This window comes from Moschus berezovskii, chromosome 4 (genome assembly GCF_049115385.1).
Source record: "Moschus berezovskii isolate FMDL1 chromosome 4, NW_MosBer_1.0, whole genome shotgun sequence".
In the NCBI taxonomy this organism is placed as follows: domain Eukaryota; kingdom Metazoa; phylum Chordata; class Mammalia; order Artiodactyla; family Moschidae; genus Moschus; species Moschus berezovskii.
This window is the reverse complement of record NC_142463.1, coordinates 92,665,477-92,691,923: the sequence shown is the minus strand read 5'-3', so window position 1 is coordinate 92,691,923 and position 26,447 is coordinate 92,665,477. Positions and strand designations below refer to the sequence as shown.

At 41.1% G+C, this 26,447-nt stretch overlaps 1 long non-coding RNA gene across 3 annotated transcripts in view; it reads right to left on the bottom strand.

The window, feature by feature from the left end:
* The window catches only part of LOC129540509 (uncharacterized), a 53,009-nt gene that overhangs the window by 8,359 nt on the left and 18,203 nt on the right, over nt 1–26,447 (bottom strand). The window contains exon 3 of one of the 3 annotated variants that reach the window (XR_008682669.2): nt 5,807–6,434. The exons of the other annotated variants lie outside the window; for them this stretch is intronic. This is a non-coding gene — a long non-coding RNA (uncharacterized LOC129540509). Of the gene's footprint in view, nt 1–5,806; nt 6,435–26,447 lie in introns of those variants that run through there. 3 annotated transcript variants of the gene reach the window in all.

The following is a 26,447-nucleotide window of genomic DNA, read 5'->3' as shown; positions in this document are numbered from 1 at the left end:
AACTCGTCGCATGAGGTGGCCAAAGTATTGCAGTTTCAGCTTCAGCATCAGTCCTTCCAATGAACATCCAGGATTGATCTCCTTTAGAATGGACTGGTTGGATCTCCTTGCAGTATAAGGGACTCTCAAGAGTCTTCTCCAACACCACAGTTCAAAAGCATCGATTCTTCGGCAATCAGCTTTCTTTACAGTCCAACTCTCACATCCATACATGACCACGGGAAAAACCATTGCCTTGACTAGACGGACCTTGGTTGGCAAAGTAATGTCTCTGCTTTTTAATATACTATCAAGGTTGGTCATAACTTTCCTTCCAAGGAGCAAGCGTCTTTTAATTTCATGGCTGCAATCAGTATCTGCAGTGATTTTGGAGCCCAAAAAAATAAAGTCTGACACTGTCTCCACTGTTTTTCCATCTATTTCCCATGAAGTGATGGGACCAGATGCCATGATCTTTGTTTTCTGAATGTTGAGCTTCAAGCTAACCTTGTCACTCTCCTCTTTCACTTTCATCAAGAGGCTTTTGAGTTCCTCTTCACTTTCTGCCATAAGGGTAGTGTCATCTGCATATCTGAGGTTATTGATATTTCTCCCAGCAATCTTGATTCCAGCTTGTGCTTCTTCCAGCCCAGCATTCCTCATGATGTACTCTGCATATAAGTTAAATAAGCAAGGTGACAATATACAACCTTGACGTACACCTTTTCCTATTTAGAACCAGTCTGTTGTTCCATGTCCAGTTCTAACTGTTGCTTCCTGACCTGCATACAGGTTTCTCAAGAGGCAGGTCAGGTGGTCTGGGATTCCCATCTCTTTCAGAATGTTCCACAGTTTATTGTGATCCACACAGTCAAAGGCTTTGGCATAGTCAATGAAGCAGAAATAGATGTTTTTCTGAAACTCTCTTGCTTTCTCCATGATCCAGCGGATGTTGGCAATTTGATCTCTGGTGCCTCTGCCTTTTCTAAAACCTGCTTGAACATCTGGAAGTTCACGGTTTACATACTGCTGAAGCCTGGCTTGGAGAATTTTGAGCATGACTTTACTAGCGTGTGAGATGAGTGCAATTGTGCGGTAGTTTGAGCATTCTTTGGCATTGCCTTTCTTTGGGATTGGAATGAAGACTGACCTCTTCCAGTCCTGTGGCCACTGCTGAGTTTTCCAAATCTGCTGCAATGGTTCTCAGCGGAGGACAGTTTTGCCTCCCAGGAGACATGTGGCAATTTTTGGAGACATTTTAGGTTTTGATAACTGGAAGGGAAGAGGCAGAGGCCAGAGATGCTGCTAAACATCCTGCAGTGCACAGGACAGCACCCCTACACACACACACAACAAGGAGTGATCCAGCCTAAAATGTCAGTAGTGCTAAGAATGAGAATCCTGAATTAGATAGATATCTGTGGTCTGTCAACAGTATGATATTATCTAGGGTAACATCCAAAGATCATTAACAAACCTAGTATTCGCAAAGATTACAGTGTATATCAAGGCAAATGACTTTCTTCTAAATTTTATTTCCTTATCATTGGTTTAATGCACAGGTTTTTATACCATGATTTACAATTTTTTAAACTGTCCTTAATGTTTGATCTCTTGCTGTTAACCTTTTTCCACAAATAAATAATGTTTTTATTACTCAAAACAAGTAATTTATTGAGAGAAGAGAACAAAAACTGCAAAGCATATTGAGATAAAATGGCTAGCTTATTTACCTAACTGGTGACTACAGCAGATTGTATTCTCCATAAATGACTGCATCCTACATACTCTATCCAATATGCTCCTCTTATAATGTGATTTTGGCATTCCTCCCATTGAAAGGTGGGGTCTATGCTCCCTCTAGCTGAATCTGGGAGAGTTTATGGCTATGGCACAAATTAAATTACGTAACTCCTGAGGTTAGGTCATAAAAGGAATATAGCTTCCTCTCGGTTCACTTGAAACCTATCCACCATGCTGTGAGGAAGCACAAGCAGCCACATATGTAAATATCCTGGCCAGCAGCCCAGTTGAGGAACTGAGATCTCAGCTGAAAGCCAGGATTAACCACCAGACATGTGAGTGAGGTGGTTTCTGCTTTCAGCCATTGAGTTGCCTTCAGTCTTCCAGTCCTTTCAAATAAGGAGACAGACTTTGTATGACAGAGACAGGTGTTCTTGTGTCCTTTCCAAATTTCTGAACTACAGAACACAGAAGTATAATGAAATTGCCATTTTAAGCCACAAGGTTTTAGAATAATTGCTATGGAGTTAAAATATAAATGGAATAGTAATTTTTGCTCAAATATATATAAACTTTATCCTCCAATAAAACCTGCAAACAACTATACATCATAGATTCTTCACGAAAGTTGCTAAGTGGCCAAAATGACAACTAAATTTCTAATGTCAAAGATTTACCAAAGTGGTAAATAATCAGCGAACATGCAATAACCTTCCTAACTTGTACCTAAGGCAGACATCACTAATTCATCATAGAACTCTTTCTTGATGAGCAGGGATCCAGCTTTAAAACCCTTCTCAACAAAGCACTCAGCAAAATGCACTGACAATTACCTGATTTGGCTTGGCACACCATTTGAAACCTCTTTGCCATCCTCAGTCTTTTTATTTCTAAGAGAGGCTGGTTTTCACTGGCTAATTCCCAGACAGAAGGACTCATCTACTGTTTAATCAGGTGCATACAAAAGAATGTGTGGCTTTGCAGTACCTATTTGCAAAAATTCTGTTCTATTATCTCTGTAGATGAATATGGTTGGGATCTTTTTATTGTGACTTTTGAGAAATTGGCGATAAAACAACAATAGCAATCTACTGGTGCCAAAAGCCACCTTTATCAAAAACAAGCAAACCCAAATTCCCAGTAACATCAGAAAAATGTTAAACTGCCTTAAGAAAACAGTGGAAGAATCCCTAAAAAAAAAAGAAGACTACTATGATGAGATGGACCCATATGTCCAGTCTGTGACTGAAGATTGTCAACTTTATAGGATGGTTCAGAGGTGGAATTCTTAATTTTAGTTGGATGAGTCAAGAAGACAGTGAAAGGGGATGTTAGTACATGTATTGTTTTGAAGTTTGTTCAATGCACATTGTTACACCAGGTCTGTGGAAGAGCATGAGGTGAATATGCCCTCTCTTTTTCAATTTTCTGTTTATAAATTTGATGTCTTCACCCTGCAACTGACAGTTAAATTTCTCTCTCTCATCTATCAGGGATTCTGAGAAGCCAAAAGTTGTTTATTTTTAAAAGGAATGTAATAATGGTTATTTGAAGAAAATGACCAAGGTGATTGAATTCCTGGGCAGGCAGGCAAACCATATGTTGGAGGCACTTTCTAACTCAAGATTGTAAGGATTCTAAAGACATCACAGTCAACTTAATCTTCCATGGTGAGTTTTTGAACTCTGCATCAAGTCACCTACTAAAGAGGACAGGAGTAGGGACAAAAAGGAAAGTTATATTGACTAAAATTCTCTAATTATTCTTTTGAGACCATTTAAAAAATCACAATTTAGCCAAGGCAGTAACCCTAGGAATATTTCTGAGGTCTTTAAGAACTGTCTTCTGCATCTCTCGTCTGCTCTCCTGTGTCCCTTCTCACCTTCAAACCACCCCCCAGCTTTCCTTCCTTCCCTCCCTTTTCCAAACAAACTAACAAACTGTGTCTTCGTGCTTCCACTTAGACATTGAAGCTGGCTTTTCCCTCCCCTGTCTCTTTTAGAGCTTCCCATCTCTGTCCCAACCCCTAGAAAAAATATGTGATTCCTCATCTAATCTTATAAACAGATTTGAGCTGAGGTTTATTGTAGTCCTTTTCTATTAAGAGCCACAGGAAAAGACTCTGATGCTGGGAGGGACTGGGGGCAGGAAGAGAAGGGGATGACAGAGAATGAGAAGGCTGGATGGCATCACCGACTCGATGGACATGAGTTTGAGTGAACTCCGGGAGTTGGTGATGGACAGGGAGGCCTGGTGTGCTGTGATTCATGGGGTTGCGGAGAGTCGGACACGACTGGGTGACTGAACTGAACTGAACTGAGCTGATCCTATAGGGAAAAAATAATTGAGAACCAGATAAAAGCAAATGAATTTCATTGTTTTATCTATTAAGAAGACTACACAAAAATTCCAAAGAAGGTAAAAATGTCTATGGACATTAAACATTAAACTCTCACGATTCTTTGAGAGATGTATTGTTGTGTCCATTTTTCTTGATGTGGAAATGGAGGCTCAGGTCTGTCAAGAGACTGTGTCGAGCTCCCAGAATTCAAACCCAGACTAAGTGAACTACAAAGCACTTGCTCTTAACTGCCATACCTCACTGCCTCCTGTTACATATCTTGGTTTTGAGAGATAATAGGATAGTCTTTTCTGGGCAGCTTTAAGAAATAAGAGCACTTTACCATCCTTATTCCTGAGAGCCAGTATTAAAAAGGCACATGTTTGCAATTGTGGGTATGCGACAACGCTTGGGAAATGGCTTGCTTCGAATAGCTGAGGGCTTACTAATTTAAACACCCATTTTTAAATGTGCGTGGAAATTTTTCTTAAGTGTGTTACATAATGTCTTGCCTTCTTAAGCTAGATATTCTAAACATAATTTAGCCTTTAGCCTTTCCTTATATACTCTAGGTTCACCAATGTGAACATTAGCTGCAGTTAGCCAGGCTCTAAGACAGTTATGCCCTCGGGACTGTTCAAGTACATACGGCTGTTTTTAACCTACATTTCAAGTAGTCCCAGACTACCATGCTATTTGAGTTCTTGTGTCTGCTTTTCATAGATTTTCTGCCATGCTGTCAGCCTCTTGGTTATTGACTCTCGGTGCTATTAGTATCTGTCTGCATTAGTCTTTCTTTGCCCTCTTAGATTTCCTACTAATCATCTGTGGTGGATATGAAACCAAGATATTTAGGCCTGTTTTGTTTGGGGAAAAAATGTAAACACTCATTTAATGGCTGAGAGGATTTCTATTGAGTAGGAAACATGAATTTTCATGAATAGAACTTAAAATAACTATTTTAACTTTCTGATTCTCTGAGTCAATAATTGAAGAGATTGTTAGTTAAGCAATATCCTAGCCATATTCATCATTACAGCCCCCCAACAATCTCCTTTAAAGGAAAATTGTCCATCAGCCACAGCCTATGACTTCTTCGGGGGTCATGCTTTGCCGGTTTGATCATGGTCTCTCCCCAGTCACACACACTGCATGATACTGATAGGCAGAGCCCCTGATCCAAGGGCAACCAGACCACAGGTTGGCCAACAACCATGATAAAAAGGTAAGCTGAGCTTAGCCCATCCAACCCTTTGAGGGAAGTAAATGAGAGGTGCTATCTGAAACAAAAAGCTCACGAGGTTGCGCTGTAGTGCATGAGGCCGTGATGTATCATGAGCCATCTGAAATGACGAAGCAGCAGAATCTCTAGGAAAGCAGGTTAGAAGAAGGAGGAAACAGAAGCAAATGGATGAAATGAGACAGAGGTGCTCTGCAGGAGAAAGAGAATGTCCTATTCTATGTGTATCTTAACTCCCAACACCAGTTTTCTTGAGGCAACTTGAGTGAGTCTCTGTGTCTTCCACTTGAAAGAAGCTAACTACAGAAATCAATTTCTTGAGAGCTGAGTTGTTGGTGTAACTTCCTATATATTCTAGATCCTGCACAAACAGAAAAGCACAAACAATTTAATCACACAAGAGAAATAACAGCATTGGAAATGGAGACACTTAAAGTCAGAATTAACACAAAACACAAGTGTGTATGAAGAAAAGATAATTATGCAAAATACAAGACCAGCATCCTAATATAGCTTGAATAGTCAACCTATCAACACAGAAACAAAGCTTACAAGATGAAAATGTAAAACAACCAGAAGAAAGCTCTTGAGTCCTGCTAAGTTTCTTTTTTTAATTAAGTGATTACAACCTGCATACAAGTCCTGATTATGTGGGTTTGTGTATGTGGGTGTGTAAGGGGAGTACCATATGGGGGAGGGCAGGGGTGTGATCATTCCCAGGAGACTCTACAATAGTCTTTGTAAAAAGGCACAGCTGGACAGTTGCTCCCATGGGAGCCCCACAGGGAAGAAAGCGATTAGCAGCAGATGGTTACAGAAATGAGCCAAACCTGAGGCCAAGATTCATCTCACCTGTTCTTGGTGGCTCTAGAGAATGTGACTCAGTTGGCCCTTTATTACCTCCACAGAGGTTAGCAAGGCATGATGGAGGTCCTCTGAATTGTTCTTATACCATGAGGCAGTCAATGTAAGGTCTGAAAACAGTGGATACACATCTTCTCTGTGCATCACAAATGACTCAAAACTGGCCTCCAGGGATTTTGCAAACATTATTGTGGACTCACACACAGACAGAGGAGAGGCAGGTGGGGCCACCATCCATCCAAGTGATGCCACTGTTCCCAGAGTGTCCTGCAGGAATAGAAGAGCAGAGGCCAGCCTGAAAGGGAGCCAGGTTGCCACAAGGAATGCAAAGGAATGGATCAAATCAGAAGGACTGGGAAAGATGATAAGCATTAAGCAGCAAAATGAATAACTAAGGTAGGTGAGAACAACACACGCAAGTGCTCAGTATCCAGGGACGAATTAATCAGGTCTTCATCTCAAAAGCAGGCCATGACTGAAGAGATCAGAGAGAGAGATCACAGAATGGCCAGGAAACCCAGAAAACCGGGCTCTAACAAGGGGCAGTGTTAGCTGCTCAGTCACGTCTGACTCTTTGCAACCCCATGGACTATAGCCTACCAGGCTCCTTTTTCTATGGGCTTCTCCAGGCAAGAATACTGGAGTGGGTTGCCATTTCCTTCTTCAGGGGATCTTCCCAACCCAGGGATTGAACCCATATCTCCTGCATTAGCAGGCAAATTCTTTACCACTGAGCCAGCTGGGAAGCCCAAAACTATTAATTAATGGTCAATTAATCTACAACGAAGGAGGCAAGAATATAAAATGGAGAAAAGACAGTCTCTTCAATAAGTGGTGCTGAGAAAACTGGACAGCTACATGTAAAAAAAAAAAAAGATAATAGAACATTTTCTAATACCATACACAAAAACAAACTCAATATGGATTAAAGACCTAAATGTAAGACCAGATACTATAAAACTATTAGAGGAAAATATGGGCAGAACACTCTTACACTGAAGCAATATCTTTTTCAATTCACCTAATAGAGTAATGAAATAAAAACAAAAATGAACAAATGGGACCTAAGTAAACTTGAAATCTTTTGCACAGCAAAGGAAACCATAAACAAAAAGACAACTGATAGAATGGGAGAAAATATTTGCTATGATGTGACCAGCGAGGGTTTAATCTCCAAAATACACAAACATCTCATGCAGCTCAATATCAAAAAAACCAAGCAGCCCAATCAAAAACAGACATTTCTCCAAAGAAGACATACAGATGGCTAAAAAGCACATGAAAAGATTCTCTACATCTAATTGCTAGAGAAATGAAAATCAAAACTACAATGAGGTATCATCTCATACCAGTCAGAATGTCCATCATCAGAAAGTTTACGAAAAATAAATACTGGCAAGGGTGCAGAGAAAAGGGAACCCTTCTACATGATTGGTGGGACTACGAACTGGTACAACCACTATGAAGAACTACATGGAGTTTCCTTAAGAAACTAGAAATAAAACTACCATGAAAGTGAAAGTCATTCAGTCGTGTCTGACTCTTTGTGATCCCATGGACTCTACAATCCATGGAATTCTCCAGGCCAGAACACTGGAGGGGGTAGCCGTTCCCTTCTCCAGGGGAATCTTCCCAGTTTGAACCCAGATCTCCCACATTGCAGGTGGATTCTTTAATAGTTGAGTCACCAGGGAAGCCCAAGAATACTGGAGTGGGTAGCCTATCCCTTCTCCAATGGATCTTCCTGACTCAGGAATTGAACCAGGGTCTCCTGCATTGCAGGTGGATTCTTTACCAGCTGAGCTACCAGGGAAATACCCAAAACTACCCATATGACCTAGTAATCCCACTACTGGACATATACCCCATGAAAACCATAATTCAAAGAGATACATGTACCCCAATGTTCAGTGCAGCATTATTTACAATAGCTAAGACATGGAAGCAACCTAAGTGTCCACTGACAAAGGAATAAATAAAGATGTAGTACATATGTACAATGGAAGATTCAGTTCAGTTGCTGTTGAGTCTGACTCTTTGTGACCCCATGAACCGCAGCATGCCAGGCCTCCCTGTCCATCACCAACTCCTGAGAGTCCACTCAAACCCATGTCTATTGAGTTGGTGATGGCATCCAACCATCTCATCCTCTGTCATCTCCTTCTCCTCCTGTCCTCAATCTTTCCCAGCATCAGGGTCTTTTCAGATGAGTCAGCTCTTCTCATCATGTGGCCAAAGTATTGGAGTTTCAGCTTCATCAGTCCTCCCAATGAACACCCAGGACTGATTTCCTTCAGGATGGACTGGCTGGATCTCCTCGCAGTCCAAGGGACTCTCAAGAGTCTTCTCCAACACCACAGTTCAAAAGCATCAATTCTTTGGAGCTCAGCTTTCTTTATAGTCCAACTCTCACATCCATACATAACCACTGGAAACAGCATAGCCTTGACTAGACGGACCTTGGTTGACAAAGAAATGTCTCTGCTTTTTAATATGCTGTCTAGGTTGGTCATAACTTTCCTTCCAAGGAGTAACTGTCTTTTAATTTCATGGCTGCAGTCACCATCTGTAGTGATTTTGGAGCCCCCCAAAATAAAGTCAGCCACTGTTTCTATGTTTCCCCATCTATTTCCCATGAAGTGATGGGACTGGATGCCATGATCTTAGTTTTCTGAACGTTGAGCTTCAAGCCAACTTTTTCACTCTCCTCTTTCACTTTCATCAAGAGGCTCTTTAGTTTTTCTTCACTTTATGCCATAAGGGTGGTGTCATCTGCAAATCTGAGGTTATTGGTATTTCTCCCAGCAGTCTTGATTCCAGCTTGTACTTCCTCCAGCCCAGCGTTTCTCATGATATACTCTGCATAGAAGTTAAATAAGCAGGGTGACAATATAGAGCCTTGATGTACTCCTTTTCCTATTTGGAACCAGTCTGTTGTTCCATGTCCAGTTCTAACTGTTCCTTCCTGACCTGCATACAGGTTTCTCAAGAGGCAGGTCAGGTGGTCTGGGATTCCCATCTCTTTCAGAATGTTCCACAGTTTATTGTGATACACACAGTCAAAGGCTTTGGCATAGTCAATAAAGCAGAAATAGATGTTTTTCTGGAACTCTCTTGCTTTTTCGATGATCCAGCGGATGTTGGTAATTTGATCTCTGGTTCCTCTGCCTTTTCTAAAACCAGCTTGAACATCTGGAAGTTCACGGTTCACGTATTGCTGAAGCCTGGCTTGGAGAATTTTGAGCATGACTTTACTAGTGTGTGAGATGAGTGCAATTGTGCGGTAGTTTGAGCATTCTGTGGCATTGCCTTTCTTTGGGATTGGAATGAAAACTGATCTTTTCCTGTGGCCACTGCTGAGTTTTCCAAATTTGCTGACATATTTGAGTGCCGCACTTTCACAGCATCATCTTTCAGGATTTGAAATAGCTCAGCTGGAATTCCATCACCTCCACTAGCTTTGTTCGTAGTGATGCTTCCTAAGGCCCGCTTGACTTCACATTCCAGGATGTCTGGCTCTAGGTGAGTGATCACATCCTCGTGATTATCTGGGTCATGAAGATCTTTTTTGTGCAGTTCTTCTGTGTATTCCTGCCACCTCTTCTTAATATCTTCTGCTTCTGTTAGGTCCCTACCATTTCTGTCCTTTATTGAGCTTCTCTTTGCATGAAATGTTCCCTTGGTATCTCTAATTTTCTTGAAGAGATCTCTAATCTTTCCCATTCTACTGTTTTCCTCTATTTCTTTGCATTGATTGCTGAGGAAGGCTTTCTTATCTCAGCCATAAAAAAAGAATTAAATAATGCCATCAGCAACTTGGATGGACCTAGAGATTAGTATACTAAGTGAAGTAAGACAGACAGGCAAAGACAAACATTATATGATATCACTTAGATGTAGAACCTATGCAAGTGATACAAATGAAATTATTTACAAAACATAAACAGACTCTCAGACTTCGAAAACAAATTCATGGCTACCAAAGGGGAAAGGTGGGGGGACAGATAAATTAGGAGTTTGGGATTAACAGATATATACTACTACTGAAGCTCCAATACTTTAGCCACCTGATGTGAAGAGCCGACTCACTGGAAAAGACCCTGATGCTGGGAAAGATGGAGAGTAGGAGAAGAAGGGGGTGACAGAGAATAAGATGGTTGGATGGCATCATTGACTCAATGGACATGAGTTTGAGCTAAATGAAATAGTGAAAGGACAGGGAAGCCTGGCGTGCTTCCATCCATGGAGTCACAGAGGACTGGACACAACTGAGCGAGTGAACAACAAAACAAAGATATAAAAAAGATAATCAACAAGGACCTATTGTATAGCACAAGGAAGTCTACTCAATATTCTGTAATAACCAATATGGATAAAGAATCTGAAAAAGAATTGAATATTTGTATATGTGTAATAATCACTTTGCTGTACACCTGAAACTAATCAACTATACTCTAATATAAAATTTAAAAAAAATTTTTTTTAAGGAACCAGGGTGGGGGTGGGCTGAAAACCAGAAACTTCCAGACACCACATTCAGTGCCTACAGTAGACAGTTAACAGAGGGAGAAAGAGGGATATTGGGTGGGGCAACAAAGATGGCCAGAGAGAGGGGGGGCTATATAATAGAATTGAAAAATGTGGCCCCAGCAGCTAATATCTTCTCCGGCAAATTTTCTTCCTTCTCAGAATAAGATCACTATCAAGTCCTAAAACATGATTGAGGTAATCTTGAAACAAATACGAGCTTCTTTATAAGATTATAATTAACAAGTCAGTAACCTTCAGGCTTAACTCTGGAAACTAAATTGCATGCTCATGGTGGCTTCACTAAGTCCCCCTTGACCATCCTGTCAACAGATCTTTTAAAACTGACCCCTGGAGGACTTCCCTGGCAGTCCAGTGGTTAAAAGTCTGTGCTTACAATGCAGGAGATACAGATTCGATCCCTGGCTAGGGAACGGAAGTCCTGCATGTGGCGTGTTACGGCCAAAAGAAATTAGAAAAGAAATACACTGATAAGAGTAAAGAGATAGTTGCTTAAATAGTCTCCTTTATTTAGTAAAACAATCATTTACTGAGAGGTGGAGTGGAAGAAAAGTATAATTTTAATGAAAGAGAAACAAAATAAAACAAGCAAACAAAAAAATGAACCCTGGCATGGCATACACTGGAGAGGTAGACAGTGTCACCTACACAGTTGCCTCAAGGATTCTGAGAGTACTACTTGCAGGAGGATCTCTAAGTGTTCTGGGTAAATAGGGATGAGGTCAGCAAGTGAGGAGACTAAGGAAACCCCTGCCTCAGAACCCTGTACTGGGTAGTATGGAGCTCAGCCTGATGTGACAGGAGACCTGGCATCACCCTCAGTGCTCAACTTCCTGACCCATCAGTTGCATCTTGCCCCACCCAACACTCTCTCCTTCCTGAAGCATCTCTTGGCTGGGATATTATACTTCCCCTGTTTTTTTCTTCTTCCTTCATTTATGGCTACTCTTTCTGAGAGTTCTTTTTTTTAACTTTTGTTATGAAAAAATTTCAATCATGTATACAAGGAGAGAAAATAGTGCAACAAAGCCCTATGTGTCCATCACCAAGCTTCAACAACAATTGACTCATGGCCTCTTGTTTGTCCTAGACTCCCACTCTTCAGCTCTCAAGATTATTTGGGGGGAGGGGGGGCGGTGTGGGTTTTCTTATAAAGTGATACATATATTGCTCTTATTTATTTTTATTGAAGTGTAGTTGACTTATAATATTATAATAGTTTCAGATATTCAACATAGTGATTTGATATTCTTATACATTACAAAATAATCACCACTATGAGTCTAGTTACCATCTGTCACCATACAAAGTTATTACAATATTATTGACTACATTCTGTATGCCATACATTACATTTCACATCTGTCAGCTTTTGTACTGTTGGTGGGAATGTAAATGGGTACAACCACTACGGAAAACAGTATAGAATTTCCTCAAAAAATTAAAAATAGAACTATCATACAACCCAGAAATTCTACTTCTGGGTATTTATCCAAAGAAAATGAAAACACTTAATAGTTTGAAAAGATATATGCACCCCAATGTTCATTGCAGCATTATTTACAACAGCCAGGAAATGGAAGCAAACTAAGTGTCCATCGATGCCTGGATAAAGATGTGATGTAACTCATCCATAGATGAGAATATTATTCAGCTATAAAAAAAAAGAAAGAAATCTTATCATTGGAAAAGACCCTGATGCTGGGAAAGATTGAGGGCAAGAGGAGAAGGGGACGACAGAGCATGAGATGGTTGGATGGCATCACTGACTCAATGGACATGGGTTTGGGTGAACTCCGGCAGTTGGTGATGGACAGGGAGGCCTGGCGTGCTGCGGTTCAGGGGGTCGCAAAGAGTCGGACACGACTGAGCGACTGAACTGAACTGATGACAACAAGACCAGCCCTACAGGGTGTTATGCTAAGCGAAAGAAGTCAGGAGGAAGGCAAATACCTTATGATTTCACTTACATGTAGGATGAGAAAAACAAAAGCACAAACACAACAAGGCAGAAAAGGACTCACAGATACACAGAACAAGCTGGGGGTTGCCACTGGGGATAGAAGTGGGAGGAGGGCAAAATAGGTGAAGAGGATTTAACAGGTACAAACTGACAGTTATAAAGTAAATTAGTTTCACAGATTACTGTGACGTGAATCCCAGTCATCACATCAATTACAATGTGTGCCTCTATAGACTTCTTTCTTAAAATAATTTCCGTTCCATCAATCACACTCCCCACAAAATTAACAACTCCTTAAGAGAGCCATATACCCTGTCAGTTCTCACATTTCCCCAACTGTCCAATGAACAGTCTTGTTGTTTAATGGCTTATTTGTTGGAATGGATATCCAAATGAGGCTCATATATTCCTACTGCTTAATATGTCTCCTAAGTTTCTTGTAATTTATAGAATCTCCCTCCAAGCCATTTTTCTTTTTCTTACAATTTTTCTGTTGGAGAAATTGGATTTTTTATTCTTTGGAGTTTCCCACGAACTATATTTTGTTGATTACATCCCCTCATTCCTTTAACATGTTACTCTATTCTTTTTATTTCATACAATTTGGTCATCACACCTAGAGGCTTAATCAGATTCAAGCTCTCCTTCTTTGGCAACCTTTCATAGGTGGCGTTGAAAGTATGTAATGTTTGACTGAGTCTTTAACAATGTCAGAAAACACCGAGGATCACCATCAGCTATCTGGTGACCCCGAGGTTCATATAAGAAAATCAGCCTGTTTGGTTCACCTCAGCATCACTGAGGTCAGCTGAGCGACCATGGGCATCTCATGTCTCCAACTTCGTTTTCCCACTCATAAAATGAGAATGATCGTATTGCCTAACTCAGAATTTTCATAAAGGCTAAAGGAAATGACACACGTAAAGTTCCTGAGATGCAAGCATTTCAGGGATGTGTTATCCTTATTTTCATTGTTAGAGCAAGGTTTTCATCACCAGCATCCAGAGAACGCAGTACAAGAATGCTGAAATTTTGTCAGGATAGAGTTGTTCCCAAGAAGGACAGCCATCCTTCTGCCTGGAACTTCTTGCTGATGCTTATGTCAGTCATCATCAATCTGTCTGCAGAAAGGGCTGGTGGGAGACCGCAGGAGCTGCTGATTGAATCAGCAAAGCAAGTGCCCAGGTCATCTGGGGACCTGAGCAGTCATGCTTCTCCCAGGAAGAGTTCTAGGAGGCAGAGAGGGTTAAATGGTGCCCCTTCAGTTCATCTCCAGTCTAAGATGCCTTTTCTTTGGGAACTTCTATTAGAAACATGCTTATTCTTCCTCTGGTTTTGGCAAGTTAGTAAATTATTATAATTTAACCCTATATAGTCAGAACAGTTGGTTGCTCATTTATCATGATAAGCATTTTATAAGATTTTGTTAAAAAAACCACTCAGGCTTATTTAGGGCCTAAAGGCATTTGTCTCAAAATTGGCTCTGAGTTTGATTTTTATATTTACGTACATATTAAATCTTCATATTGCCACTTACACTTTCTTAATGGCCTCCATTTAGTGAAGGATCCTGGAGTCTTTGGTGAAGTTATAAAGCTAAGAGGCCATCTATAAGTCAGTCTACTTCTGTTGTAAAGGTAAATCTAATTTTAGTGGCTTAATACCGAAAGTTGAGTTTCTAAGCTTTGAGAGTCTGTGCTTTCCAGCCTTTACTTAGAGGAGGGCCGGGCCAGCTAGCACGTCTCCTGCAGGGAGATAATACAGCAGTTACAGCCTTTGGCTTTTCTCCTTTTGAGGCCTAGGAATAAAATGCTGTACTCTTTCCTTAGTATATGTTCATGAGAAGAGCTTGGACTCTGGGCCAGACTAAGCTTATTAGCTGTTTAACTCTGAGAAAGCTACCTGACCTCTCTGATCCTCAGTTTCCTGTCTATAAGATGAGATAACAAAAGTCACTGCTGTTGTTGCTACTGTAGGGATTAAATGAGATAATGCAGATGAAGCACTGAGCACAGTGTCTGGCAAATTTTCAGGACTCAATAATTGCTAGCTATTATCATTACTGGTCCTGGATGGCCAGGTATTACATCACAATTTTTGTTTAAAACAATATTTAGTTGGAATGGATGAACCTAGAGACTGTCATACTGAGTGAAGTCAGAGAATGAGAAATATCGTATGACAACCCTAATATGTGGACTCTAAGAAGAAATTATACAAATGAACTTACTTAAAAAATAGATAGAGACACACTTAAGAATGAATTTATGGTTGCTAGGGCAAAGAGATAGTTTGGAAGTTTGAAATGGACATGTATATGCTGCTATATTTAAAATGGATAACCAACAAAGACCTACTGTATGGCACATGGAACTCTCTCACTGTTATATGGCAGCCAGGATGGAAGGGGAGTTTGGGGGAGAATGTATACCTGTATATATATGGCTGAGTTCCTTCACCGTTCACTTGAATCACAACATTGTTAATCAGCTATACCCCAATATAACATGCTGCTGCTAAGTCGCTTCAGTCGTGTCCGACTCTGTGCGGCCCCATAGACGGCAGCCCACCAGGCTCCCCCGTCCCTGGGATTCTCCAGGCAAGAACACTGGAGTGGGTTGCCATTTCCTTCTCCAATGTGTGAAAGTGAAAAGTGAAAGTGAAGTCGCTCAGTCGTGTCCGACTCTTAGCGACCCCACGGACTGCAGCCCACCAGGCTCCTCCGTCCATGGGCTTTTCCAGGCAAGAGTACTGGAGTGGGCTGCCATCGCCTTCTCCGGGGTTCCCTCCTTGGGTTACTCATTTTTAGTGCTGCTACCAGAAAACCTGTGTTCCGTGTCACATCTCCTTGCTTCTGTCGTCGTTCCATGCTGTTGAACACTTTTAAGAACAACATCTACTGAGAACAGTTCATTTCAAACACATTATCTAATTTCTATAATTTTTTAATCTCTGGAGCACTTTGCCTGATGAAGGTCATATTTATCATCCTTACATTCTCATAAAAAGTTAAAAAAGAAAATTCATTATCAAAAATACATTTAGTTGGAATATTACTCAACAATAAAAAGCAACAAACTCTTGATACATGCAGAGAAGGAAATGACAACCCACTCCAGTATTCTTGCCTGGAGAATCCTGTGGACAGAGGAGCCTGGAGGGCTGCTGACCATAGGGTTAGACACAGCTGAAGTGACTTAGCAGCAGCAGCTTGATACATGCAACAACTAGATGGGTATTACGCTGAGTGAAAAAAGCAAATCTTACAGAGTTATATATTGTGTAATTCTGTTTATACAATATCATTCAAATGATAAAATTACAGAGATAGAATAGCTTCCTGGTTGCCAGGATAATGTTAGGGATGGAGGGAGTGGGGTACACAGCGGACTATAAAGGAGCAACTTAAGGGAAATTTCGGATGATGGAATGATTCTATATCTTGATTGCAGGGGTGGTCACATGAATCTACATGTGATAAAATGGCATGCAGTTAATACATACACATTGCACCAATGTCAATTTCCTGTTTGATATTGGAGTTACATATATATAACCATCCGGGAAAACCAGGTGAATGATCAGTGGTAACTCTGCACTGTCTTTGTAGCTTCTTGTGTATCTATAATTATTATAAAATAGACACTTAAAAAATAATACATAGGGTTTCCCTGGTGGTCCAGTGGTTAAGAATCCACCTTGCAATGCAAGGGACATAGGTTTGATCCCTGGTCCAGGATGATCCCACATCCCGGGGAGCATCTAAGACTGTTGCTCACAACTACTGAGCCCAAGCTCTAAAGCCTGCGATCCACAGTTACTGAGCCTGCATGCACAGAGCCCATGCTCCGCAACAAGAGAAGCCACCACAGTGAGAAGCCCATGTATTGCAATAAAGACCCACCACAGCCAAAAATAAGATAAATCTTAAAAAATAATAATACATGGTATTTATATTATAAAGTCTAAATACAGCTCATAGCTGAAACACATAGCATACGATGGCTACAGTTCCTTTCCGTGTGACACTTTTTTCCTCTAGATTTAAAAGTTGCCTCATATTTTATTTGCTTTGATTTGCTTTTTACCTAGTACCAGTTCTTCCTAGATTCTGTCAAAACTGTGAAACCCCCCTCAATGTGGTCAAACACATTAGGAAACCTCAGCTCAATTTTTCCCTGGTGACATCCCCCCTGGAACTCTCTGCCAGCTCTAGTATGAATCTGCTGTGCTCTTGGCTGATTTTGTACCCATTTTCATGGGAAAATATCTAGTTGTTTCTATGGTGGTGGTTTAGTCGCTAAGTCATGTCTGACTCTTGTGACCCCATGGACTACAGCCCACCAGGTTCCTCTATCCATTGGATTTACCAGGCAAGAATACTAGAGTAGGTTGCCATTTCCTTCTCCAGAGGATCTGTCAGGGATCAAATCCACGTCTCCTGCATTACAGGCAGACTCTTTATCTCTGAGATACCAGTGAAGCCCAGTTGTCTCTATATCAGAGTCTGAAACTGTGGACCTGACAGGATGCTGAGATTTCAGAATATGTTACAATTTTTTCCCACTTATCTGTATTTTCTGATTTTGCTCCTAATAACTTATATTACTTGTGTTACACCATCTTTATACCCTTTATCACAGAAGGAAGGAAGAGGGCATACAGTCCAAAAAACCAAATAAACAAAAGGCCTAATTTTAACTTTGTGAGCGCACACATGGAATCCTGGGGGTATTCAGTCAGGCCTGTACTCCTCTCCAACAGATACGGTCCTCACACTGTGGTCACTGGGGCACTCACAGTGGCTCATCTGTATCTTAAGATCTTGACCCTTCTTTTTTGGTGCATGAGGGTGGGGCTCTAGTCCCAGATTCCTGGTGGGTACCACAAGATCATCATCCCTCAGCCATAAGCACCCCCTCATTCCCTGACAACACTCTCTTATCCCTCCCCTCTCTCAGTTCCCTTCTCCAACTCCCTTAGCCATTTTCAGTCCCTTTGTCTCCAATCCCCACGCAGGCTCTACCCCAGTTACTGGTCACTTCGTACATTATAATCCTGTGACTGGAAGGGGGAGGAAGAAAGTAAAGAGCTTCGGATCATGAAACCGCGAGAAGGAAGGGTAGAGACACTTGCAGCAGTCTGGCCTCAGAACGGAATGTTTAAAAGACCAGCAGACCTATCTCATTGCTAAATTTAACCTCATTCGGATTCCTTCACATCTTATTAGACCAAAGAGTCTCTTAGTTTGTTCTAGATTTAGATTATTTTACAAAAAGTGACCTTCTCTTAGGTACTGCCAAGAGAGGCGGAGAGGAAATTCACCAGACTTCAGTAAAAGGAAGCAAAAAAGGTTGAGGTGGGAGAGAGCAAGCAAGTCACAGACAAAGAAGGGTGAACTGGGCATTGCAACCTTCCTCTCAAAATAAAGTGTGAGCCTGCGAGTACTCTTCAGGCCCAGAGAAACCAGTGAAGGGCTGTGCCTACCGCACCCTGCAAGTTCCCCACAGAAGGCTCTAGCTCACTCCCTACACGTTCATGTGGGAGCCTGTGGAATCTCCAGAAACATGAGAATGTGCAACAAATTCTAAAGAAAAGAACTTTAAAGTTCAACGTGTCTGGTGGAAATAAGCCTCTGTGCCTCAGAAATTCTAAGGCAAAGCCCTCCAAACAAACCGTGGAGCAATCTAGTGACGGTCTGTGGTGGATTTTCTGAGTGGATTTGCTGCCTTCTGGTAAAACACAAATATGCTTAACAGGCCCCCAAATTCCCCTGGCTTTGATCTACATTCAAGAGCAAAGCCATCTGTGATATTTCAGGTTAACCTTGCGTTCCCTATCTTCTATAATCTCTCAAGGCTCTTGAGTATATTAAAAACATTTCTTAGGAACATTATAAGAAAAATGATCTAAAGTACAGCTCCATGTATAATAGGAATTTATTCTATGTCCATTCCATCGTTCCTTTTAACAAATGTCGTGATTCAAGTACAAAAGTCGCAGGGAAACCCCTTGGCATATTAAAGCATTTTGAACTCACTAATTTGATTTAAGAGATAGCCTGGCTAGCCCATATAGAAGGCATTCCACACCTCCTCTTCATAGGTGGTGTATTTTCTTAAGTGTACAAAGACCTTGGGAATTCTTAATTTAATCTAGATTATTCACCTTGGCAAGATAGCCAGCAGTGACAGATGAAACCAAATCTGTGTATTTGCATAAGGCAAGAAGAACTGTGATTTTACTCTGGCGGCAGAAGGAGGGCTGGGTGCAATCCCCAAATCTAATTACTACAAGTAGAGCCAGAGAGCAATCTTTTCACCACACACTGCAGTTTGTAAACAGTCTCTGCTTTAGGATCTTCTCTCTCCTTTTTTTCTCTTTCCCTCTCTCTTTTGCTATAACATTTAGCCACTTGTGTAAAAAAATTGTTAACAGCAACAAAAATGGTTCTGCAGAAAGAGTTTTCATTAAAAACCCAAGGAAGTCAGAATCTTATGGACAAATGTATGAACCACAGGGAAGAGATGAGCAATTCATCATTTCTTTAATTTTATTTTTGTAGCAACGGTTGTTTCTTTAATGATGGAAAAATGAGGGCCCCCTTACCTCCGCCAACATCTTTGAAGACAAGACAGAATTCATTTCCTGTCTCCTTCACCCCCACCCCCACACCCATACCCCTTCCTTGCTCTGGAGCCTCTTCTTAGAATCTCTAAGAAGTCTTAATCTCTGCCCCTTTTCTGATTTTATAAAACTGAAATCTGCTGGTCTTCATCCCGTCTTGTTTTCTGCCTTGCTTCCATTTAATTTTTTTTAAACATTTTTTTTCTGTGCATATATTTAAAGCAGCTATAAAATGAGATTATCTCTGTGGAAGAAGGCATGGGCAGTTCAGTTCAGTTGCTCAGTCATGTCCGACTCTTTGTGACTCCATGGACTGCAGCATGCCAGGCTTTCCTGTCCATTACTGACTCCCAGAGCTTGTCCAAACTCATGTCTATTGAGTCAGTGATGCCAACCTACCATCTCATCCTCTGTCAACCCCTTCTCCTCCCACCTTCAATCTTTCCGAGCATCAGAGTTTTTTCATTGAGTCAATTCTTCACACCAGGTGGCCACAGTATTGGAGTTTCAGTTTCAGCATCAGTCCTTCCAATGAACACCCAGGACTGATCTCCTTTAGGATGGACTGGTTGGATCTCCTTGCAGTCCAAGTCTCAAGAGTCTTCTCCAACACCACAGTTCAAAAGCATCAATTCTTTGGTGCTCATCTTTCTTTATAGTCCAACTCTCACATCCATATATGACCACTGGAAAAACCATAGCCTTGACTAGACGGACCTTTGTTGGCAAAGTAACGTCTCTGCTTTTTAATATGCTGTCTAGGTTGGTCATAATTTTCCCTTCTAAGGAGTAAGCGTCTTTTAATTTCATGGCTGCAGTCACCATCTGCAGTGATTTTGGAGCCCCAAAATAAAGTCAGCCACTGTTTCCATGTTTCCCCATCTATTTCCCATGAAGTGATGGGACCGGATGCCATGATCTCAGTTTTCTGAAAGTTGAGCTTTAAGCCAACTTTTTCACTCTCCTCTTTCACTTTCATCAAGAGCCTCTTTAGTTCTTCTTCACTTTCTGCCATAAGGGTGGTGTCATCTGCATATCTGAGGTTATTGATATTTCTCCCAGCAATATCCCCAGCAATCAAGATTCCAGCTTGTGCTTCATCCAGCCTGGCATTTTGCATGATGTACTCTGCATATAAGTTAAATAAGCAGGTTGACTCTATACAGCCTTGATGTACTCCTTTCCCGATCTGGAACCAGTCTGTTATTCCATGTCCAGTTACAACTGTTGCTTCCTGACCTGCATACAGATTTCTCAGGAGGCAAGTCAGGTGGCCTGGTAGTCCCATCTCTTAAAGAATTTTCCAGTTTCTTGTGATCCACACAGTCAAAGGCTTTGGCAAAGTCAATAAAGCAGAAGTAGATGTTTTTCTGAAATTCTCTTGCTTTTTCGATGATCGAACAAATGTTGGCAATTTGATCTCTGGTTCCTCTGCCTTTTCCCAATCCACCTTGAACATCTGGAAGTTCATGGTACATGTACTGTTGAAGCCTGGATTGGAGAATTTTGAGCATTACTTTGTTAGCAAATGAGATGAATGCAATTGTGCGGTAGTCTGAGCATTTTTGGCATTGCCTTTCTTTGGGATTGGAATGAAATGACCTTTTTCAAAGTCCTGTGGCCACTGCTGAGTTTTCCAAATTTGCTGGCACATGGAGTGCAGCACTTTCACAGCATCATCTTTCAGGATTTGAAACAGCTCAACTGGAATTCCATCACCTCCACTAGCTTTGTTCAAAGTGATGCTTCCTAAAGCCCACTTGACTTCACATTCCAGGATGTCTGGCTCTAGGTGAGTGATCACACCATCGTGGTTATCTTGGCCATGAAGATCTTTTTTGTGTAGTTCTTCTGTGTATTCTTACCACCTCTTCTTAGTATCTTCTGCTTCTATTAGGTCCATACCATTTCTGTCCTTTATTGTGCCCATCTTTGCATGAAATGTTCCCTTGGTATCTCTAATTTTCTTGAAGAGATCTCTAGTCTTTCCCATTCTATTATTTTCCTCTATTTCTTTGCATTGATCACTGAGGAAAGCTTTTTATTCTCTCCTTGCTATTCTATGGAACTCTGCATTCAAATGGATATATTTTTATTTTTCTCCTTTGCCTTTCACTTCTCTTTTTTTCTCAGCTATTTGTAAGGCCTCTTCAGACAGTCATTTTGCCTTTTTGCATTTTTCTTGGGGATGGTCTTGATCACTGCCTCCTGTACAATGTCACGAACCTCTGTCCATAGTTCTTCAGGCACTGTGTTTATCAGACCTAATCCCTTGAAACTATTTGTCAGTTCCACTGTACAATCGTAAGGGATTTGCTTTAGGTCATACCTGAATAGTCTAGTGGTTTGCCCTACTTTCTTCAATTTAAGTCTGAATTTGGCAATAAGGAGTTCATGATCTGAGCCACAGCCAGCTCCTGGTCTTGTTTTTGCTCACTGTATAGAACTTCTACATCTTTGGCTGCAAAGAATATAACCACTCTGATTTCAGTATTGACCATCTGGTGATGTCCATGTGTAGAGTCTTCTCTTGTGTTGTTGGAAGAGGGTGTTTTCTATGACCTGTGCGTTCTCTTGGCAAAACTCTGTGAGCCTTTGCCCTGCTTCACTTTGTACTCCAAGGCCAAATTTGCCTGTTACTCCATGTATCTCTTGACTTCCTACTTTTTCATTCCAGTCCCCTGTAATGAAAAGGACATCTTTTTTGGGTGTTAGTTCTAGAAGGTCTTATAGGGCTTCAAAGAACCGTTCAGCTTCTTCCGCATTACTGGTTGGAGCATAGACTTGGATTACTGTGATACTGAATGGTTTGCATGGGAAATGAACAGAGATCATTCTGTTGTTTTTGAGATTGCATTCAAGTACTGCATTTCAGACTCTTTCGCTGACTATGAGGGCTACTCCATTTCTTCTAAGGGATTCTTGCCCACAGTAGTAGATATAATGGTCCTCTGAGTTAAATTCACCCATTCCAGTCCATTTTAGTACTCTGATTCCTAAAATGTCGATGTTCACTCTTGCCATCTGCTGTTTGACCGCTTTCAATTTGCCTTGATTCATGGACCTAACATTCCAGGTTCCTATGCAATATTGTTCTTCATAGCATCGGACTTTACTTCCATCACCAGTCACATCCACAACTGGGTATTGTTTTGTTTTGTTTCCATCTCTTCATTCTTTCTGGAGTTATCTTTCCACTGCTCTCCAGTAGCATACTGGACTTCCAACCTGGGGAGTTCATCTTTTAGTGTCCTATCTTTTTGCCTTTTCATACCGCTCATGGGGTTCTCAAGGCAACAATACTGAAGTGGTTTGCCATTCCCTTCTCCAGTGGACCACATTTTGTCAGAACTCTTCACCATGATCTGTCCATCTTGGGTGACCCTACACAGCATGGGCAAGAGGGGACTTTTAACTTTGCTCCCTTCAGCACTCTTAAAATTCTATTTTACTATAGGAATATATTACTTTTAAGCTTCCCTGGTGGCTCAGATTGTAAAAGAATCTGCCTGCAAAGCAGGAGACCCAGGTTCAATCCCTGAGTCAAGAAGATCCCCTGGAGAAGGGAATGGCTACCCACTCCAGTATTCTTGCCTGGAAAGTCCCATGGACAGAGGATCCTGGAGAGGTACAGTCCATGAGGTCACAAAGAGTTGGAGATGACTAACATTTTCATATTACTTTTATAATTTTAAAATATATTTTCTGATTACAAGTAATGAATATTTATTGTAGATAATTTGTAAAATAGAGAAATGTGTATGTATATGCTCCATTGCTCAATTGTGTCTAACTCTTTGTGACCCCATGTACTGTAGACCACCAGGCTTCTCTGTCCATGGGATTCTCCAGGCAAGAATACTGGAGTGGGTTGCCATGCCCTCCTCCAGGGGATCTTCCCAACCCAGGGATTGAACCTGCATCTCTTGTCTCCTGCATTAGCAGGTGGATTCTTTACCACTGTGCCACCTGGGAAGCCCCAAAATAGACAAAAGTGAAAAGCAAAAACTCAAAGCCTCTCCCATCCTTGACTGTACCTGGTGAGCCATCATCTTTGGTGGGCACACTCAGCACCTCCCAGGAGGGACCCTCGGGGCTTGGGATAAAGAGGAGGGATATACCCATGACTGGGAAAAGGTAATTTAGGGTCTAGATAGTTTTTATAATCTTTCAATCAGCCCCACACTTTTAGCTGCGTTGGTACCTGCTGCCACCTGCCTCACTTTCTAAGGAATAGACTGGCTTGCTTCTAGTGCTGCCATGGCCCCCTGACCCCTGGGCACCTAGTGGTCATCTTTTTGGTGCATCAAGTCAGTCACTGCTCTTCTGTTTGCTTTCAAGCTTCAAAAATTTTGCCAATATCTCCAATGTGCTGTTGTCTCCTATTCCTCACCTTTCTGGGCTTTTGCCTTTTTGAGACTTTTAATGTAACTTTATAGGGTTTTCCAAGGGTGTAGATGTTCAGTTTGTCACCTTTAACTAGGAGTGCCCATATTCTGTTTAAAATACTTTTAAAAATAAGTATTTTTAATGATTGCATAATAACTCCTGTATGTAGATGTACCATAATTTACCTAACCTTACCTTACAGGTACATTTTTGCCTACATTATTCATTTCCTTAAAATGAAACACTACATGAGGACCTGCTGGACCTAGGAATATGAGCAATGTGAAGAAGCTTTGCATGGACTTCCTCACATGTGATTTACATTCTAGCAGAGGCTCATGGAAGTGCTCTCTGCTCTGTCGCCATGAGCCACCCTCTCTGGATGCTCCACTTTCTCTTACATCGCTTCTCCTTGAAGAGTGGTCCTCAGTTCTGTTTGATTTTCCTTCTATTTGGCTGCTGTTTCCCACACATAGCTCCTCTGGGCCTCGGGGAATCAGCTTCTTGCTCTGAACTCATGCAACCGGGATCAGAATGTACTTCTGAAACACTATTACAGGGCTCCCTTCCAATAACGTTTTGCGTTTTGCATTTAGCCTGAATTTCCATTTTGGCTCTTCTGTATAGGAAGCTTCATCAGGATTCTGGTCCTTTTCTTCTCAGCCTTGTTACCTCTGCAGCTCATGCTGTGATATTCTTTCTGTTTGTCTACTTGTTGGGGGATGAATATCTGTGCTTTAGTCTTATTAGTCTGTCTCAGAATCTCTTAGGCAATTGCATGACTAAATCTGCCTATGATTTTGTTGGTGTACCCTCAGTTAAAAGAGAGCTTGCTTAAAAACTCGATGAGTTCTGTATATAAATATAATCTGTCTACCAAAAATTTGCAGAGGAAAATGCTCAGGCTGCTACATTTTTCACTGTCTATTTGAGTGAGCTTATTCATTTGAGTCGTTTGGGGGAGGAAAGAAAGAGGTCTTCGGGTACCTGGGCTCACCCTCTCTAGTTCCAGACACAGGTGGAATCTAAGAATATTCTACCACATTTAAAGCCTAATTCTGAACAAGCCTGATTGCTTTCTCATGGGTGGGGGCCCCCTGTGCTCTTAATTCCATTTATTCTTCCAGTAAAGAAAGTGCCACCAATACTGGGCACCACTTAATATCTGAAGTCACAGAAAGACAGCACTAATTTTAGTTTTTAATGATAACATCTAAGATGGGGATTAGGCTCCATGAAATTCTCCGCCTTTTTCTTGATCTTTTTGATAGTGTTTCTGCCATTTCCTCTTTCCCTTCTCTGTCTATTTTTGGGTAGGTGTCAGCTTGTCGATTTCTATCATTCATTCTATGTACCAGTTTCAATGTCCTGATTTTTTCTCTCCCATTAGTTTTTTCTACCCTTCTTTCCCTCTTTAACAGGTTATAATCGAATTCTTCGAGCATCAACATTTTTCCTCTGTGATACTGAATAGTTGTCCATTTCCAGTTCTATACACATGCAGTAGTTTTCTGTTCTCAAGTTTCAAAGAAGATGACTGAAGTCTTATTATGTCTTCCTTTTTAAAACATAAATTACTTTTGAATCTTTTGTTTCTTGGCTGTCTTTTTTCCCTCTGTGGGTCAGTATCACCTAGTGACAAGGCTTCTAGATACAACTAAGCATTCCTTGATCAATGATTCTTAAATGTTATGAAGGTTTTGCTATTTATTCCAGTCATTTCAATATGGCCATGTATCCTTATTCTTGGCCATTTAAATGTCTTATTATTAACATCAAAATAGGGTATATTTCAAATACAGATTTCTTTAAAAGCTGACATTTATTAACATTATCAGGTACTCCTCTAGGGATTTTACAGTAATCTGCTCGTTTGAACTTTGTTCAAATGTCCCCTTCAGCAAGGTTTTCTCTGGCCACTTTTTCTAAGAGGAAAATCCCCTGACTTTTCCAAGTCTCTCCTGCTTAGTATTCATCCCTATCTAATATCCTTTATTTTTCTTTATCTAGCTTCTTAAATCTCTCTCTCCAGAATATATGCTCCCTGAGGACTCTGGTTTCTGTGGGCTTTGATCATTCCTATGTATCTCAGTACCTAGAACACTACTTGGTAGGTAGTGGGGCCTCAATAAATACTTGCTGAATGAGTAAATGAACTCATTTAATCTTCACCACACCCCACAAGATATTTGCTATTACTGTTCTCATTTTAAAGAGAAAACTGAGACACAGAGCAGTTAGGTAACTAGCTAAGTTGACATCACTTTAAAGTGGAAGAGCTGGTATCCTAATCCCAGCAGGTTCCATAGATCTTGTTCTTTATATATATATATAAAATTTTATTTATTTTTGGCTGTGACAGGTCTTAGTTGCTGCATGGGCTTTTCTCTAGTTGTGCCAAATCGGGGCTACTCTCTAGTTGCGGTGCTTGGGCTTCTCATTGCAGTGGCTTCTCTTGTTGCCAAGTACAGCCTCTAGGTGTAAGAGCTGCAGTAACTGCTGCATGTGAGCACAATGTTGTGGTTCCTGGGCTCCAGAGCATAGGCTCAGTAGTGTGGCATAGGGCTTAGGTGTTCCTAGGCATGTGGGATCATCCTGGACCAGGGATATAACCTGTGTCTCCTGCATTAGCAGGCAGATTCTTTACTACTGAGCCACCAGGAAAGCTCCATAGACCTTGTTCTTAACAACGAATGATGCTCAGGCGCCCAGAATCCACATTTATTTTTATTCTTTGTTTTAGAGTGAACATC